General features: G+C 49.8%; 2 long non-coding RNA genes across 2 annotated transcripts; one reads left to right on the top strand and one right to left on the bottom strand.

Annotated features, from left to right (window-relative positions):
- Positions 1-27: 27 nt before the first annotated feature.
- On the top strand, positions 28-6,048 carry LOC132659768 (uncharacterized). Its single transcript, XR_009600546.1, has 3 exons — positions 28-231; positions 605-831; positions 4,761-6,048. It is a non-coding gene; the product is annotated as an uncharacterized LOC132659768 (long non-coding RNA).
- A 3,826-nt stretch (positions 6,049-9,874) lies between these two features.
- LOC121819440 (uncharacterized) lies at positions 9,875-14,352 on the bottom strand. The gene is made up of 3 exons (XR_006059710.2): positions 14,304-14,352; positions 13,630-13,757; positions 9,875-10,260 (listed from the first exon to the last, which is right to left on the bottom strand). It is a non-coding gene; the product is annotated as an uncharacterized LOC121819440 (long non-coding RNA).

Raw genomic sequence — 14,352 nt, 5'->3', positions numbered from 1 at the left:
GCCCGCCGGCTCGGGAACCGCCCCTTTAAAGCGAACGCGACCCAGACTCCGGCAGAGATTCACCCGGCCCTCGGGTCCTGGGGTCCCACAAATAGAATTAACGCCAAACGCGCCCTCCACACCCGGTCTCTCCACTGTGCCTCTGTCTCTCCAATGACATTGTAGCTTTCCTTACAAACAGCGTGGAAACGCGGGAATGCCGGGGATATTGATAGCCGGTTCCTGAACAAGGTCTGGTTTTCAGTTGAGCGGGATCGGGAGGGTGGTGGGAGGAGCTGGGTGGGGGGTGTTGTCCTTGGACGGCGGGATTCCCAGGCTGCCCTGATTTGGGGAACGTGTTTGAACCCGGGGCTGTGGCTCCGGAAAGAGTGATCATTCATTCAACCAAGTCTATATTTCTTAAACTCCATCTAATATTTATCGAGGCTCAATAATATCTACCGTGCGAGGTCCTGGGAACATGGAAACACACATCCTGACCTTGCAGGCTCATCACTTTTGAGGAAGATCTCACCATGAAAGAAGGGAACAATGCGGACGATGCCGAGCTGGGCCCTGCGGGGCTCCTGGACACGAAGGTCTCTTTGTCCCCCATTTCTTGTAGGCAAGACTCCAGCCTCCATGACCTTCTCTGAGTCCCAAAGGGCAGAACAGTTGCTAATCAAGGGAGGAGCAGCCAGGAAACCACCTGAGGCACGATTAAAGGGTATTCAAGAATTAGGAGACCTAACCATCCAAGCCGCTGCACACCCTAACCTTGTCAGCAACCTCACCCTTTTGAAACTTTGCAGAAGAAGAATGCAAGACTGTTACCGTCTTGATCCTTCTCAGGTACCTTGCCAGACTATATAACCCCTCCCTCTTTACCAGGGAGGGGGGCACAGTTCTTGAGGCACTAGCCTACTGTGTTCCCCCTTTGTCTGGCGAATGAATAAAGCCGCTCTTTCCTTCTCCTCCATAACTCTGTCTCCATATTTCTGTTTGGCACTGGTGCACAGAGCCAAGATTTGGGCAACAAGGAGAACCCCCCAGGATGGCAGCTATTTGGGAGAAGAGGGGAGGGTGGTACGGGTGGGAGGGTGTTCAGCCGCAAAAAGAATTAAGCCCCCAAATAGGAAGATGTTTGCTGTGAGGTTCTGAGGGAGTTTTTTTAAACTGTGAAGAACCAGAGAAGGCCAGATAGCCCTAGAAAGCAAAGAGGAGCAGAGCAGAGCTTGGAAATCAGTCAGGACAGCCAGGGAAGGCCAGTGGGCATCTGCTCTGCTGTTTGGGGCTTGGAGGCTGACTGCGCTGGGGTACCACAGTCACCTCTACATTCACGACCCTTTATCTCTACGTGGGTGACAGCCTTCCAGAGAAGTCTGCCAGGGACTCACAAGTGGAAAGACCCTGGAGACGTGGCCCATGCCTGCTGCTGGAAGTGTGACTGCCACTCACAGCCTAAGGACTGCGGGAAAACTTGGTGACTCTTGCACTGCAGGCTAACAATCCAACTCCCATTTCCCAAGATGTGCAGACCCTTTTTGAAGTTCCCAAGACAGAAGTCATACCTAACTCCGCTGGTTTTAAGTATGGCCAGCCATTAACTATACCCTCCAAGCTTCAGAGTACAAAATGAAATGGGGCAAAGGCTAATAAGAATTTTGCCAAGAGAATCCACTGGTCATAGCAAACACCTTCCAACAACACAAGAGATGACACTACACATGGACGTCGCCAGATGGTCAATACTGAAATCAGATTGATTATATTCTTTGCAGCTGAAGATGGAGAAGCTCTATACAGTCAGCAAAAACAAGACCGGGAGTTGACTGTGGCTCAGATCATGAACTCCTTATTGCAAAATTCAGACTTAAATTGAAAAAAGTAAGGAAAACCACTACACCATTCAGGTATGGCCTAAATCAAATCCCTTAGGATTATACACAGGAAGTGACAAATAGATTAAGGGATTAGATCTGATAGACAGTGCCTGAGAAACTATGGATGGAGGTTCATAACATTATACAGGAGGTGGTGATCAAAACCATCCTCAAGAAAAAGAAATACAGAAAGGCAAAATGATTATCTGAGAAGGTCTTACAAATAGTTGAGAAAAGAAGAGAAGCAAAAGGCAAAGGGGAAAAAGAAAGATATATCCATCTGAATGCAGAGGTCCAAAGAATAGCAAGGAGAGGTAAGAAAGCCTTCTTTAGTGATCAATACAAAGAAATAGAGGAAAACAATAGAATGGGAAAGACTAGAGATCTCCTCAAGAAAATTAGAGGTACCAAAGGAACATTTCATGCAAAGATAGGCACGATAAAGGACAGAAATAGTATGGACCTAACAGAAGCAGTGGATATTAAAAAGAGGTGGCAAGAATACACAGAAGAACTATACAAAAGATTTTAATGACCCAGATGACCACGATGGTGTGCTCACTCACCTAGAGCCAAACATCCTGGAGTGTGAAGTCAAATGGGCCTTAGGAAGCATCACTACAAATAAAGTTAATGGAGATGATGGAATCGTAGCTGAACTACTGCAGATCCTAAAAGATGATGCTGTAAAAGTGCTGCACTCAATATGCCAGAAAATTTGGAAAACTCAGCAGTGGCCACAGGACTGGAAAAGGTCAGGTTTCATCCCAATCCCAAAGAAAGGCAATGCCAAAGAATGTTCAAAGGACCCCACAATTACGCTCACTTCACATGCTAGCAAGGTCATGCTCAAAATCCTCCAAGCTAAGTAGGCTTCAACAATATGTGAATTGAGAACTTCCAGATGTTCAAGCTGGATTTAGAAAAGGCAGAGGAACCAGAGATCAAATTTCCAACATCCATAGGATCATAGAAAAAGCAAGAGAATTTCAGAAAAACATCTACTTCTGCTTCATTGACTACGCTAGAGCTTTTGACTGTGTGGGTCACAAAAAACTGTGAAAAATTTTGAAAGAGATGGGAATACAGACCACCTTACCTGCCTCCTGAGAAACTTGGATGCAGGTAAGGAAGCAACAGTTAGAACCAGATATGGAGGAGTGCATCAAGGCTGTATATTGTCACTCTGCTTATTTAATTTATATGCAGAGTACAGCATATGAAATGCCAGGGTGGATAAAGCATAAGCTGGAATCAAAATTTCTGGGAGAAATATCAATAACCTCAGATATGCAGATGACACAAGCTTAAGGCAGAAAGCAAAGAGGAACTAAAGAGCCTCGATGAAAGTGAAAGAGGAGAGTGGAAAAGTTGGCTTAAAACTCAACATTCAGAAAACTAAGATCATGGCATCTGGTCCCATTACTCCTTGGCAAATAGGTGGGGAAACAATGGAAACAGTGAGAGACTTTATTTTGGGGGGCTCCAAAATCACTGCAGATGGTGACTGCAGCCATGAAATTAAAAGATGCTTGCTCTTTGGAAGAAAAGCTATGACCAACCTAGACAACATATTAAAAACAGAGACATTATTTTGCCAGCAAAGGTCCGTCTAGTCAGAACTATGGTTTTCCTATTAGTCAAGTATGGATGTGAGAGTTGGACCATAAGGAAGGCTGAGCACCAAAGAATTGATGCTTTTCAGCTGGAGAAGACTCTTGAGAGTCCCTTGGACTGCAAGGAGATCCAACCAGTGTATCCTAAAGGAAATCAGTCCTGAATAATTTGTTGGAAGAACTGATGCTGAAGCTGAAACTCCAGCACTTTGGTCATCTGATACAAAGAACTGACTCATTGGAAAAGACCCTGATGCTGGGAAAGATAGAAGGCGGGAGGAGAAGGGGATGACAGAAGACGAGATGGTTGGACGGCATCACCGACTCAATGGACATGAGTTTGAGCAAGCTCTGGGAGATGGTGATGGACAGGGAAGCTGGTGTGCTGCAGTCATGGGGTCACAAAGAATTGGGCACGACTAAGTGACTGAACTGAATTGATCTGCCAGCTCTGATCCCCAAAACAACTCATTATTGAAGATTCCTGTTATGGCAACTATACTGTCCTTGAGACTGTCTACCAGCAGAGGGCGTGGCACCGCAGAGCCTTCCTGGAGACGCTTCCCTGAGGCGGGTCCAGTCCTGCTCATCCCCATGGGCCCAGGTTCTCAGTTGAGTGTCCCAGTGTCACCATGGCCTAGCCAAGGCCACAGACCTTTCTTCAGTTGACTCATTGCTTTTTACATTAAAAAATAACTGCAGATGGAAATTAGTTTGGCGGAAGGATAAATTAAAAAATTTTTTATCTTCCCCCCAAAATAAAAGAGGTGACCTCAGATGGTCTGTCTGGGCCTCTGTTTGACTTCAGGCAAATTGGGCCGGGAACTCTGACTAAAACTATACAAATTCTTTAGACTTCCATCCATGTGGCAGTTAGCATCTTTTTTGTTTGATTATTTCTTTCTTTCTTGGCCTCTCCATGTAGCACATGGGACCTTAGTTCCCAGACCAGAGACAGAACACTGGAAGCATGGAGTCTTAACCAGTGGACCGCCAGGGAAGTCCGGCAATTGTTATCTTTACCAGTGGTTAAGAGCAAAATTCTGGAGCCACATAAGCCTGGTTTCAGTTCTGTGTAACCTGTATAACGTTAGGGACGAGTCACCTCGCCTTTTGGAGCCTCTATTCCTCGCTTGTCAGATGGAGGTATAAACAGATCCTGCCTCTCAGACTTTTGAAAGCCAAAGCTGTATGTGACGTGCATAACACCAGGTGTCACTAAATGTTAGCAAGTATTGTTGTTTATATTATCTAGATAAACAGAAGTTGTTCTGTTTCACAGATATGGAGGCAACATCATGGAAGATCTGACTTGAGCCCCTTGTGGCATCCTAGAAATTCCCCTGAAGCAGAGGCTGTCTAACTTTAGCATCCATCAGAACCCCCTGAGGGCTGACCTCGTCCCCAGTGTCTGATCCTGTAGGTTGGCATGGAGCCTGAGAATCTGCAGTTCTAACGAGTTCTGGTCTGCTGCCGCCTCTGGGCCTGGGAACACAGTTGGAGAACCATCAGTCTTGTGGTGATGGAGCTGAGGTGGTAGTAGCTGGAGGCGGCGGCAGTGGTGATGGAAATACAGGTGCCGCATTTCAAGGAATTACAGTCGCCCACACAGGCCCAGTTGAGGGGTCCCTGGGGCCCATGTGGATTTCAGCTGGGAGAGCAATGTTGTACACAGTAAGACATCATGGACCACAAAATCAAACAGTTACATCAGATATGAACCCTAAATCAAAAATTGAATGGGCAGGCTTTGAAAATCACAGATGTTGATTTGCAGTCAAACTGCTTCTCACATGGATAACTCTATGTAATGTTTCGTGATTAGTAACAGCAGGACTACTCTATTTAGAATGGCTAATGAATTAAGAGGCTGGATATACAAACAGACACTGGCTGGACCACATATGACAACAGAACACTGGTCTACAGCCTCTACAGCAATGGGCCCAGAGTACTCAGAACTTAGTCAATGACGACTGCTGCTGCTGCTGCTGCTGCTGCTGCTGCTGCTGCTGCTGAGTCGCTTCAGTCGTGTCCGACTCTGTGCGACCCCATAGATGGCAGCCCACCAGGCTCCCCCATCCCTGGGATTCTCCAGGCAAGAACACTGGAGGGGGTTGCCATTTCCTTCTCCAGTGCATGAAAGTGAAAAGTGAAAGTGAAGTCGCTCAGTTGTGTCCAACTCTTCAAGACTCCATGGACTACAGCCTACCAGGCTCCTCCGTGCATGGGATTTTCCAAGCAAGAGTACTGGAGTGCGGTGCCATTGCCTTCTCCGAGTTAATGACGGCAGCTTCTCTAATTTTTGCCCCCACTGCCAACTCAGAACCAATCATAGAAAGCCAAATAACCTCTCCAAACCCAGGCACACAAGATGCCTCGGCCTCCAGCCTCCCAAAACCAACAACCCTCAACTCAGGGCACCTGATGCCTTTTCTTTTCTCTCTCTAAACCTTTTCCACTAGCATTTGATTCTCCACTTGTACTGGAGTCTCTGCCAAATACAGTTGATTGTAATTGACTCTCTTGCTGTTTGAAAGTCCTGAATAAATAGCCTCTACTTGTTCTCATCTGGGTGGTCTTCATTTATTTCCATAGAAGCTTCACAGCGGTAAGCAGTAAACCCCTTAATAACCAACAGTTTCCAGCTCTTGGAAATAGTCCTGCTGGTATTAACTCTAGTATCACTAGGTGGCACCAATCGCTCGTGAAGTGCATCCAAAGCGTCTGCTGGCTTGCGGCACAGGCTGGAAAAGAATGGGAGGGGGACAGAGATGCATCTGGCTGTGGTGATTTTTTTCACTTGAGCCAACTGACTGTGATTGTAGCATCATGTTGCTCCTTAGCAGATGTGATGCAGTGCAAGTTTTTATTCAAGATCCTGGAGAGGGGTTGGGGATGGTGACCTGAGTGGCTCTAGGGTTTTTAACCTCTCCTCTTTGGGGCAGGATAATTCTTTGTTGTGCGTTAGCGGAGGGGCAGGAGAAGCTGTCCCAGGATGTTCAACAGCACCTCTGGCCTTGACCCGCTCAATACCAGAAACTCTCTCCTTTCCCAACTGTGACAATAAAATGTCTTCGAAATTTGCCAGATGTCCCCTGGGGGAGCGAAGTTGTCCTAGGCAAGGACCACTGGGCTTAGTTTCTTGAGGACAGCTCTCTGCTGAGACCCTGTCAGCATCCTGCTCGCCCCACCACCACCGCCCCCTCGCTGTCCCATCACACATGCTCACTTTCTTCAGAACAAATACGGGGGACGGACACCCCCTGTGCCTGCTGCAGCCCAGACTTCATCCCCATCTTGAGCAGGTCCTCACCAGTGTGTCTGCAGTGGGACGGGAGCCACCTCCACCAAAAACCCCTGGGGTGCCTGTAAAACTGCAGATTCCAGGGCCCCTTCCCAGTCTCCCTGCATGAGGATGCCTTTGGGAAAGAGTAGAATCTGCTTTTTTTCCACTCCACAAGCATAAGGGGAGTATCAGGGAAAGAAAAAGTTTGAGATGCCACCGACTCCACCCTACCCATGGGTCCCGCTTGGTGCCCCCAGCCTGCAATGAGCTCCTCAGAGAGTTGGACTCTGGCATGAAAAAACTGGCTCTGGGCCACCCACATCCATCTACTCCCTAAGCCAGTAGAGGAGAAATATCAGAAATCATGCTACCACGGATAGCAGTGCGACCTTGAGCAAGGTGACTTCCGTTTGTGGGTCTCAGGTTCCTGGGGAGATGGGGCACTGGGGAGAAAAGGACACTCAGGGTGGAGGCCCCTCCATGTGCTGGTTTTCCATCACTTCCTCCCTCACGTCAGCCCCTCTGCCCCCTTCCCCATCTCTTGTCTTCTCTTTAGCTGAATTGGCTCCATTATTCTCAGGAGATTTCTCCTCCCCTGGTTCCCACCTCTGGTTTCCTGGATGGTTCTGCAGTCCTCCTCTGATGCAAGTGCTGTCTCTTGGCTGATGCCAAGTGGTCCAGTGGTCTGGGCAGTTCCCCTCCCTCCACCTGAGGGGTTGTGAGACCCCTTCCAGCTCTGCCCGCATGCCCCGCCACGCTGCCTGCAGCTCTGCTCCTGGAACCTCATCCTCCTGGAACCTCATCCTCCTGGAACCTGTAAACTCATCATTTGCATGCTGGGCGGATGAGAACAGCAGCTCCTGACAGCAAAGGCAGGCAGGGGTTGTCTGAGGTCACACTGCTGGGCTCTGGCGCTCATTCATGGGAGCCCTGGGCAAGGTACCTGGCTCTTCTCGGCAGAGGCTTCATTGGTAAATGAGGCTGCTGTTAGAACCCACCTCCTAGGTGATCTGCGGGAAGACTCGGCGCTCCCTGGCACCCACCCAGTCACCCAGGACAGAGCCAGATGAGGATGAAAACATGCAGCTGCTTTGTGCTCTTCCTGCCCACCTGAGGGGGTGGGGGCTGGGAGAGACCTGAAGGCCATCTGGCCCCATCTCCCCAGGAACCTGAGACCCACAAACAGAAGTCACCTCGCTCAAAGTCACACTGCTATCTGTGGTAGTCAGAAGTCACCGGGCTTGGGGACTTGCCTGGCAGTCCAGTGGTTAACACTTCAACTTCTAATGCATGAAGTGTGGGTTAAATCCCTGGTCAGGGACATAGGATCCCACACGCCTCATGTCAAAAAAAGAAAAAAGAAACAAAGAACAGAAGTAATATTGTAACAAATTCAATAAAGGCTTTAAAAGATGGTCCATATAAAAAATTTTTTTCAAGTCTCCTGACTTGCCTTTTATTTTTTAAATTGAAGTATACTTGATTTACAACGTTCTGTCTCTGGCTTTGCTAGTGGTAAAGAACCCCCCACCAGTGCAGGAGACTTAAGAGGCTTGGGTTTGATCCCTGGGTGGGGAAGAGCCCCTGGAGTAGAAAATGGCAAACCCCGGCAGCATTCTTGCCTGGAGAATCCCATGGACAGAGGAGCCTGGTGGGCTACAGTCCATGGGGGTCGCAAAGAGCTGGACACAGCTGAAGCACCTTAGCACACACGCAAAGAGTTGATTCACAATTTTGTATCTCTGGCTAGTATTTTGATTTTAATCTTATTTGACCTGAGAGATACAGGGAGTGGATCAGATTTTAGGGCCTTCCAGAAATGTGCGCCCCCAAAGTGTGGCCTCCAAAAGGCAGCACAGTGACTTATCACCGTTTGGAGGTCTGAAGGCTGAGATCAGTGCCTGGGTGGGTATTAGCAGGGAAGATGAGCTGGCAGGCTTTAATCCCAGAGGTATGCACCCAGATCCTAATGTCGTGACAAAAGTGTTTGAGGGGGATTCTCGACTCTCCCTCATGTCAGAGGAGATCATCTAGTTGGCCAGGAAATAGATGCGAAGCCTTGTGTCTTAAGTATGATCCAGAGTCGGTCCGACTACCCTACTGTGTTCTGCAATCACAGTGCCCAGGAAGACCAGGACCTGCTTAAACACAGAAATCCGCGCCTCTTTTTCAAAGAGTATCTCAATCGCCATCCTCTTGTTCCTTTCCCGGAAGTCTCCTGGGTCTTCCAAAAGGAACAGAGAAGGGCAGAAGCACAGAGGGTACTGGGCATCACAAGTATGACCCTGGAGACTGCCTAATGGTGAGAGATGCAGGCCCTCTGTGGCTTGGTTCTCTGCTTTTTGTCAAAGACACATTCATCCTTGTAAAGTTAGGAACGCTTTAATTCTTTGTGGAAAAAAAAAAAAATATGACCCGTCAAAGTAAGCTAGCGGCATAGGAATAAAACAGATGGTGCTTATGCAGAAATGACAGAGTATCATGATATTTGCCAATTTGGTGATTCTTTGAGGTTTCCAGGGGTATCCTGACAAATGTCCGCGGTTCCTCTGTGTGTGTGTGTGTGTGTGTGTCTGTGTGTGTGTCTGTGTGTGTGTGTGTTAGTTGCTTCTGTCATGTTTGACTCTGTGCAACCCCATGGACTGTAGCTCGCCATGCTACTTTATCCATGGGATTCTCCAAGCAAGAATACTGGAGTGGGTAGCCATTCCCTTCTCCAGGGGATCTTCCTGACCCAGGGATGGAACCCAGGTCTCCTGCATTGCAGGCAGATTACTGTCTGAGCCACCAGGGAGTGATAAACAAATGCCACTTACTCCACAGCGCCCCCTACAGGGTCCCCACAGCTTCCAATCTCCCAGCCCTAGTACAAGAAATAGAGAACAGGAGAGCATGAACCCGGGGGCGGGGGGCGGGGGGCCGCCAAAGAGACAGGTCCCTCGAAGCCAGGGGGTGATATAGGAGGCCCAGGGTCCTCGGTCCAGGCTCCTCTCACCCCTTGCCCTGGGTGGCCTCCACTTTCCCAGCCCCATACTTCCCCTCCCATCCCATACCTCCTGGACGACGTTTGATTCCAGACCGGGAACAAACCAAGCCTGGTTCTGAGGTTTGGGTGGGATGCTTGACTTGGTTTTATTTCCTCAGAGGGAGGCAGCCAGGGGTTGTGGTGGGCAGGGCAGGAGCTCGCATCCAGCCGTCTCCAGGCTGGGCAGAAAGGGCCATGAATGCAATGAGGGCCCAGAACAGCAGGCGGGAGACAGCTTCCTGGGGAGGCAAGGAGTAGGATGCCTGCAGAAGAGGAAGCCCGGCTGCCACCCCAGATGGCTCCGCAGGCTCAGGCCGAGGGATAAGGAGAATCCTCACCAAGGGTGTGTCAAGGTGAGGCTGTGCACTTTGTCTGCCCCGAAGACAGCCTCCTTCCTTGCTCAACCTCACCCAAATGTCACAACGGCCTGGAACACAGATAAACGATTCCCCTCTCCATGCCAGCTCTCTAGATAAAATAAAAGAAAATTTAAAAAAACAACCAAACTTCTCATTTATCATCTACACTGTGTATGACTTTCAAGTACGCCACTGGCAGGCCACTGGGACTGAGAGAGAAGTTCATGTCTGGCAAGAAGTTGGAAAGGAATGGGTCACAGTGACCCACCAGACTTCTCTGGTGGTTCAGATGGTAAAGAGACCCAGGTTTGATCTCTGGGTCAGGAAGATCTCCTGCAGAAGGGAATGGCTACCCATTTCAATAGTCTTGCGTGGAGAATCCCATGGACAGAAAAGCCTGGTGGGCTACAGTCCATGGGGTCACAAAGAGTCGGACATGACTCAGCGACTTAAAAAACAACAAGCCCAAGCAGGGTTATCTCTAGGGAGGGGTGTCAGAGATGCCTGTGGCTTCCAGGGTGGGACAAGGGTAAAATGCTTATCCAGACTCCCCCCTCCAGAGTGACTGACACTGGGGATAGCCTCTGCTCTCAGGCAACCTGGTTTGACAAACAGGCTGGGACCCGTGTGACCTCGAATAAGTCACATCACCTCTAAGAACTTGGTTTTCCACCCAGAAAATGGTAGGGATGATCTCTAATTACCCAGGAGTGTGGAATGGATCAGGTGCCCTGACAGGTGAAGTGCCTGGGACTGAAGAGATGTTGCTCAGGAAGTGTTTAGCATCTCAGAGGAAGTTAAGCGGATATTCAGCAATTTGGGGGACAGTAGAGGTTCAAAGGCTGCTTCTCAGGTTCTCACCTTGTCTTATTCAGACTAGCCTCCCTCCCCAGGTCCCACAGTTCTCCTTCACTTGGCTTATACTGAGGGGATGTCGGCTTTGGGCTGATGGCCATGCCCGGGCTGAAGGCCCTGGACCTATAAGGGGTAGGGGGAGGCAGAAACTCAACTCAGGGGGGAAGCAACACGGCCTGCCGCCCTCCTCCCTCCTTGACTCCTGAGTGCCACTATGCTCCTGAAAAGAAATGAGAGATTAGGAAAAGAATAACAAACAGGCATCCGGTCCCATCACTTCATGGCAAACAAAGGGGAAAAAGAGGACGCAGTGGCAGACTTTATTTTCTTGGGCTCCAAAATCACTGTGGATGGTGACCGAAGCCATGAAGTAAAAAATGCTCCTTGGAAGGAAATCTATGACAAACCTAGACAGCGCATTAAAAAGCAGAGACATCACTTTGCTAACAAAGGCCCGAATAGTCAAAACTATGGTTTTACAGATGTGAGAGTTGGACCATAAAGAAAGCTGAGCACTAAAGAATTGAACTGTGGTGTTGGAGACAACTCTTGAGAGTCCCTGGGCCTGCAAGGAGATCCAGCCAGTCAATCCTAAAGGAAATCAACCCTGAATATTCACTGGAAGGACTGATGTTGAAGCTCCAATACACTGGCCACTTGATGCGAAGAGCCGACTCACTGGCAAAGACCCGACTCACTGGCAAAGACCCTGCTGCTGGGAAAGATTGAGGAGAGCAGGAGGCAACACAGGATGAGATGGTTGGATGGCATCACCGACTCAATGGACGTGAGTTTGAGCAAAGTCCAGGAGACAATGTAGGACAGAGAAGCCTGGCGTGCGGCAGTCCATGAGGTCGCAAAAAATCGGACACCACTTAGCCGCAGAACAACCACCAACAACAAACAGGAGCTGAGGGAGAGTGCCCCCCATGGGCCAGGCCTGGTACTACAACCTTTACTTGAAGATCTGCTTTAATTCCCACAATACCCTGCGGTGGGTACACCTGCTATTTCCAGCGCACAGTTGAAGAGGCTGCCAGTTAGAGAGGCCAAGCAGCCTGCTCCAGAGCCAAATTTGGCCGTCTGTCCCAGAGGCCCGTACTCTTCAACAGGATGTTGAAGGAAGAGGAAGGCAGGGATAAGAGATGGTCTATTGTAACTTGTGGCTGCTCTAGGTGGAGAAAGCAGAATTCAAGTTCAAGAAAAATGAACTCCATTCCCCCTCCTCCCATCAGCACCTTTCCAGACTGAAGCCAGGCACTACCTCCAGCTCCAAGCCTATTCTCCAATGTGGGGAAAATCTGAGAACAGTCAGGGCGACCAGGGAGAAGAGAGGACTGCTGAGAGGGTCTTCCAAGTTCTAAGGCACACCTCCCTGCCAATCCCTTGGAGGGCTACCCTGCCCCTGGAGCTGGAGAGCCAGGACTGGGGAGGGACCAGGGGGAACATCAAACTGGGGAAAGCTCCAGGGAGCCAGCTGGGATGGGAGCACATAGGAAAGGAGGGCTATGGTGTCAGGGTCAACCATGGGATGGCCCAGGGATGCGAGCAGCCAGCCCTAAGGAGCAGCAGGGTTAGGGGCTGTGACAGGCAGGCAGGAAAGAAACTTGCAACACACAGGCCCCAACATGACTCATCAGAGTCTGACCTGATGAGCTAAGGCAGGGAAATTTTTCTAAAACAAGTTAGTGTCCAGAATTCAATGATGAAGGAGCAGACCAAGGAGTGGTGGCCTGCCATCAGGGGACACCATAAGGGGCTCCCTGGCCTCCTCTCTGATTGCCCCCTTGAAATGTGACTGGTGGTTTGAAAGCCATAACCCTGAAGGTGACTGACCTGTTCTGTGCAGTGGTTTGGGGGAGCCCCCTGGGGGACCTCTCAGGTCAATTATTCTCCATTTGCTCTTTTCTCCACTTTGCCAGTTTGCCTCATGATATCCTAGGACTGGGGAGTCAAGAAGCCAAGTCTCTGATCTTTTTTTGTGAAGTGAAAACTTACTGAATGATGCTTTAGCAAACTAAACAATAAATGCTTACACTTAAAAAAAAATACTGCTTACACCTTGCAAATTTGTACTGGGAAAGTTAACCGTGTTTAGGACTTCCTGGTAGTCCAGTGGTTAAGACTCTACACCTTCCACTGCAAGGGGCCTGGGTTCAATCCCTGGTCAAGGATGTTCCGCATCAAGGAAGTTCCACATTCCATACAGGCATGTTTAACGTGTTTAGTTGAAATGGGTATGGTATGGTGGAGTTTGGGGAGATGTAAGGAAGTCTACAAAAGCTTCAAAGATCTTGTAGAATGAGCAAACCTCTCAGCAAAGGAGGAAACAGCTTTTCCATCTTTGTAACTGTGATATCTGAATAAGCCCCTCAGACCTCAGGTCCTCTGTCTATACGAACTGCCTGGGCGGTATGTAATGTTCCCCACTTTCTACAATCCTTTATTTTCTCTTTCCCCTCTCTCTTGCACACCTCTTTTCTGAATTCATAGGCTAAGCCTCTCTTTCCCTTCTCTTGCCTTGCTTAAGCTTTAGTCCCGCCTTTTAGGAACCCGTGGACTGAAGACAAGAATGACTTTCCTGGGAGATAGAGATGGGCGTGGAGCCTTCCCCCACACTCACAAGTCACACTGCCAGCTCCATCTCCCTTTCAGCAGGGAACTCAGGCTCATCAACTTTCCGCGGTCCTGGCACGGCCCGCAGCATCAACTGCCCACAGCATTTTCACGTGGACTTCTTCTTTGGCAGTTCTAAATCAAAATTAAAAGATCAAGCTTTGTCCCCTGGTCTTTTGTCCTCTGCGAGCGGTGGCAGCAGGCGCCATAAAGTCGCTTTTCCTCTAGGAAGCTTTTCCTGACCCCCACCCCACCCCCACCCGCTACGCGCGCCGGGTTCGGAGTCTCGTGCCCCGCGCTCAGGGGCCCTGGGCTTTCTCGGTCAGCGTCTCGGTGCAGACGGACTTGGAGCTGCAGAGCCAAGGGTGGCGGCTGACTCTGCCTCGGACGTCCCACCCCGAGTCCTGCGCCCGAACCCCAGTCGGCGCTCCCACCAACGCGTTACAACGACTGGAGTGAACTGAGGGCAGGGAGTGTCGCGGCCACTCCGCAGCATCTGTCTCAAGGGCTCAGGGCCCGGCTGAGCGCTGAGCGCGAATAAACCCCCCGGCCGGGTGGAGACGCAGCCGGCCACTCGCTGGTCTCCAGCAAAGAAAGGGTTAAGCCGCCATCTCCTCCCCCCACCTCCCCACCCCCCAAAAAAAGGGCGAGGGGAAGAGTCCAGCAGAAGGTCCTGTTTACCGGAGCCGCTCTAGGGTCCGCGCTGCCCTGGGAGAGGCGTTGCCGTGGC

The sequence above is a fragment of the Ovis aries genome, chromosome 4 (assembly GCF_016772045.2).
Source record: "Ovis aries strain OAR_USU_Benz2616 breed Rambouillet chromosome 4, ARS-UI_Ramb_v3.0, whole genome shotgun sequence".
In the NCBI taxonomy this organism is placed as follows: Eukaryota; Metazoa; Chordata; class Mammalia; order Artiodactyla; family Bovidae; genus Ovis; species Ovis aries.
The sequence above is the reverse complement of the archived record's forward strand: the minus strand, read 5'-3'. Positions and strand labels throughout refer to the sequence as shown.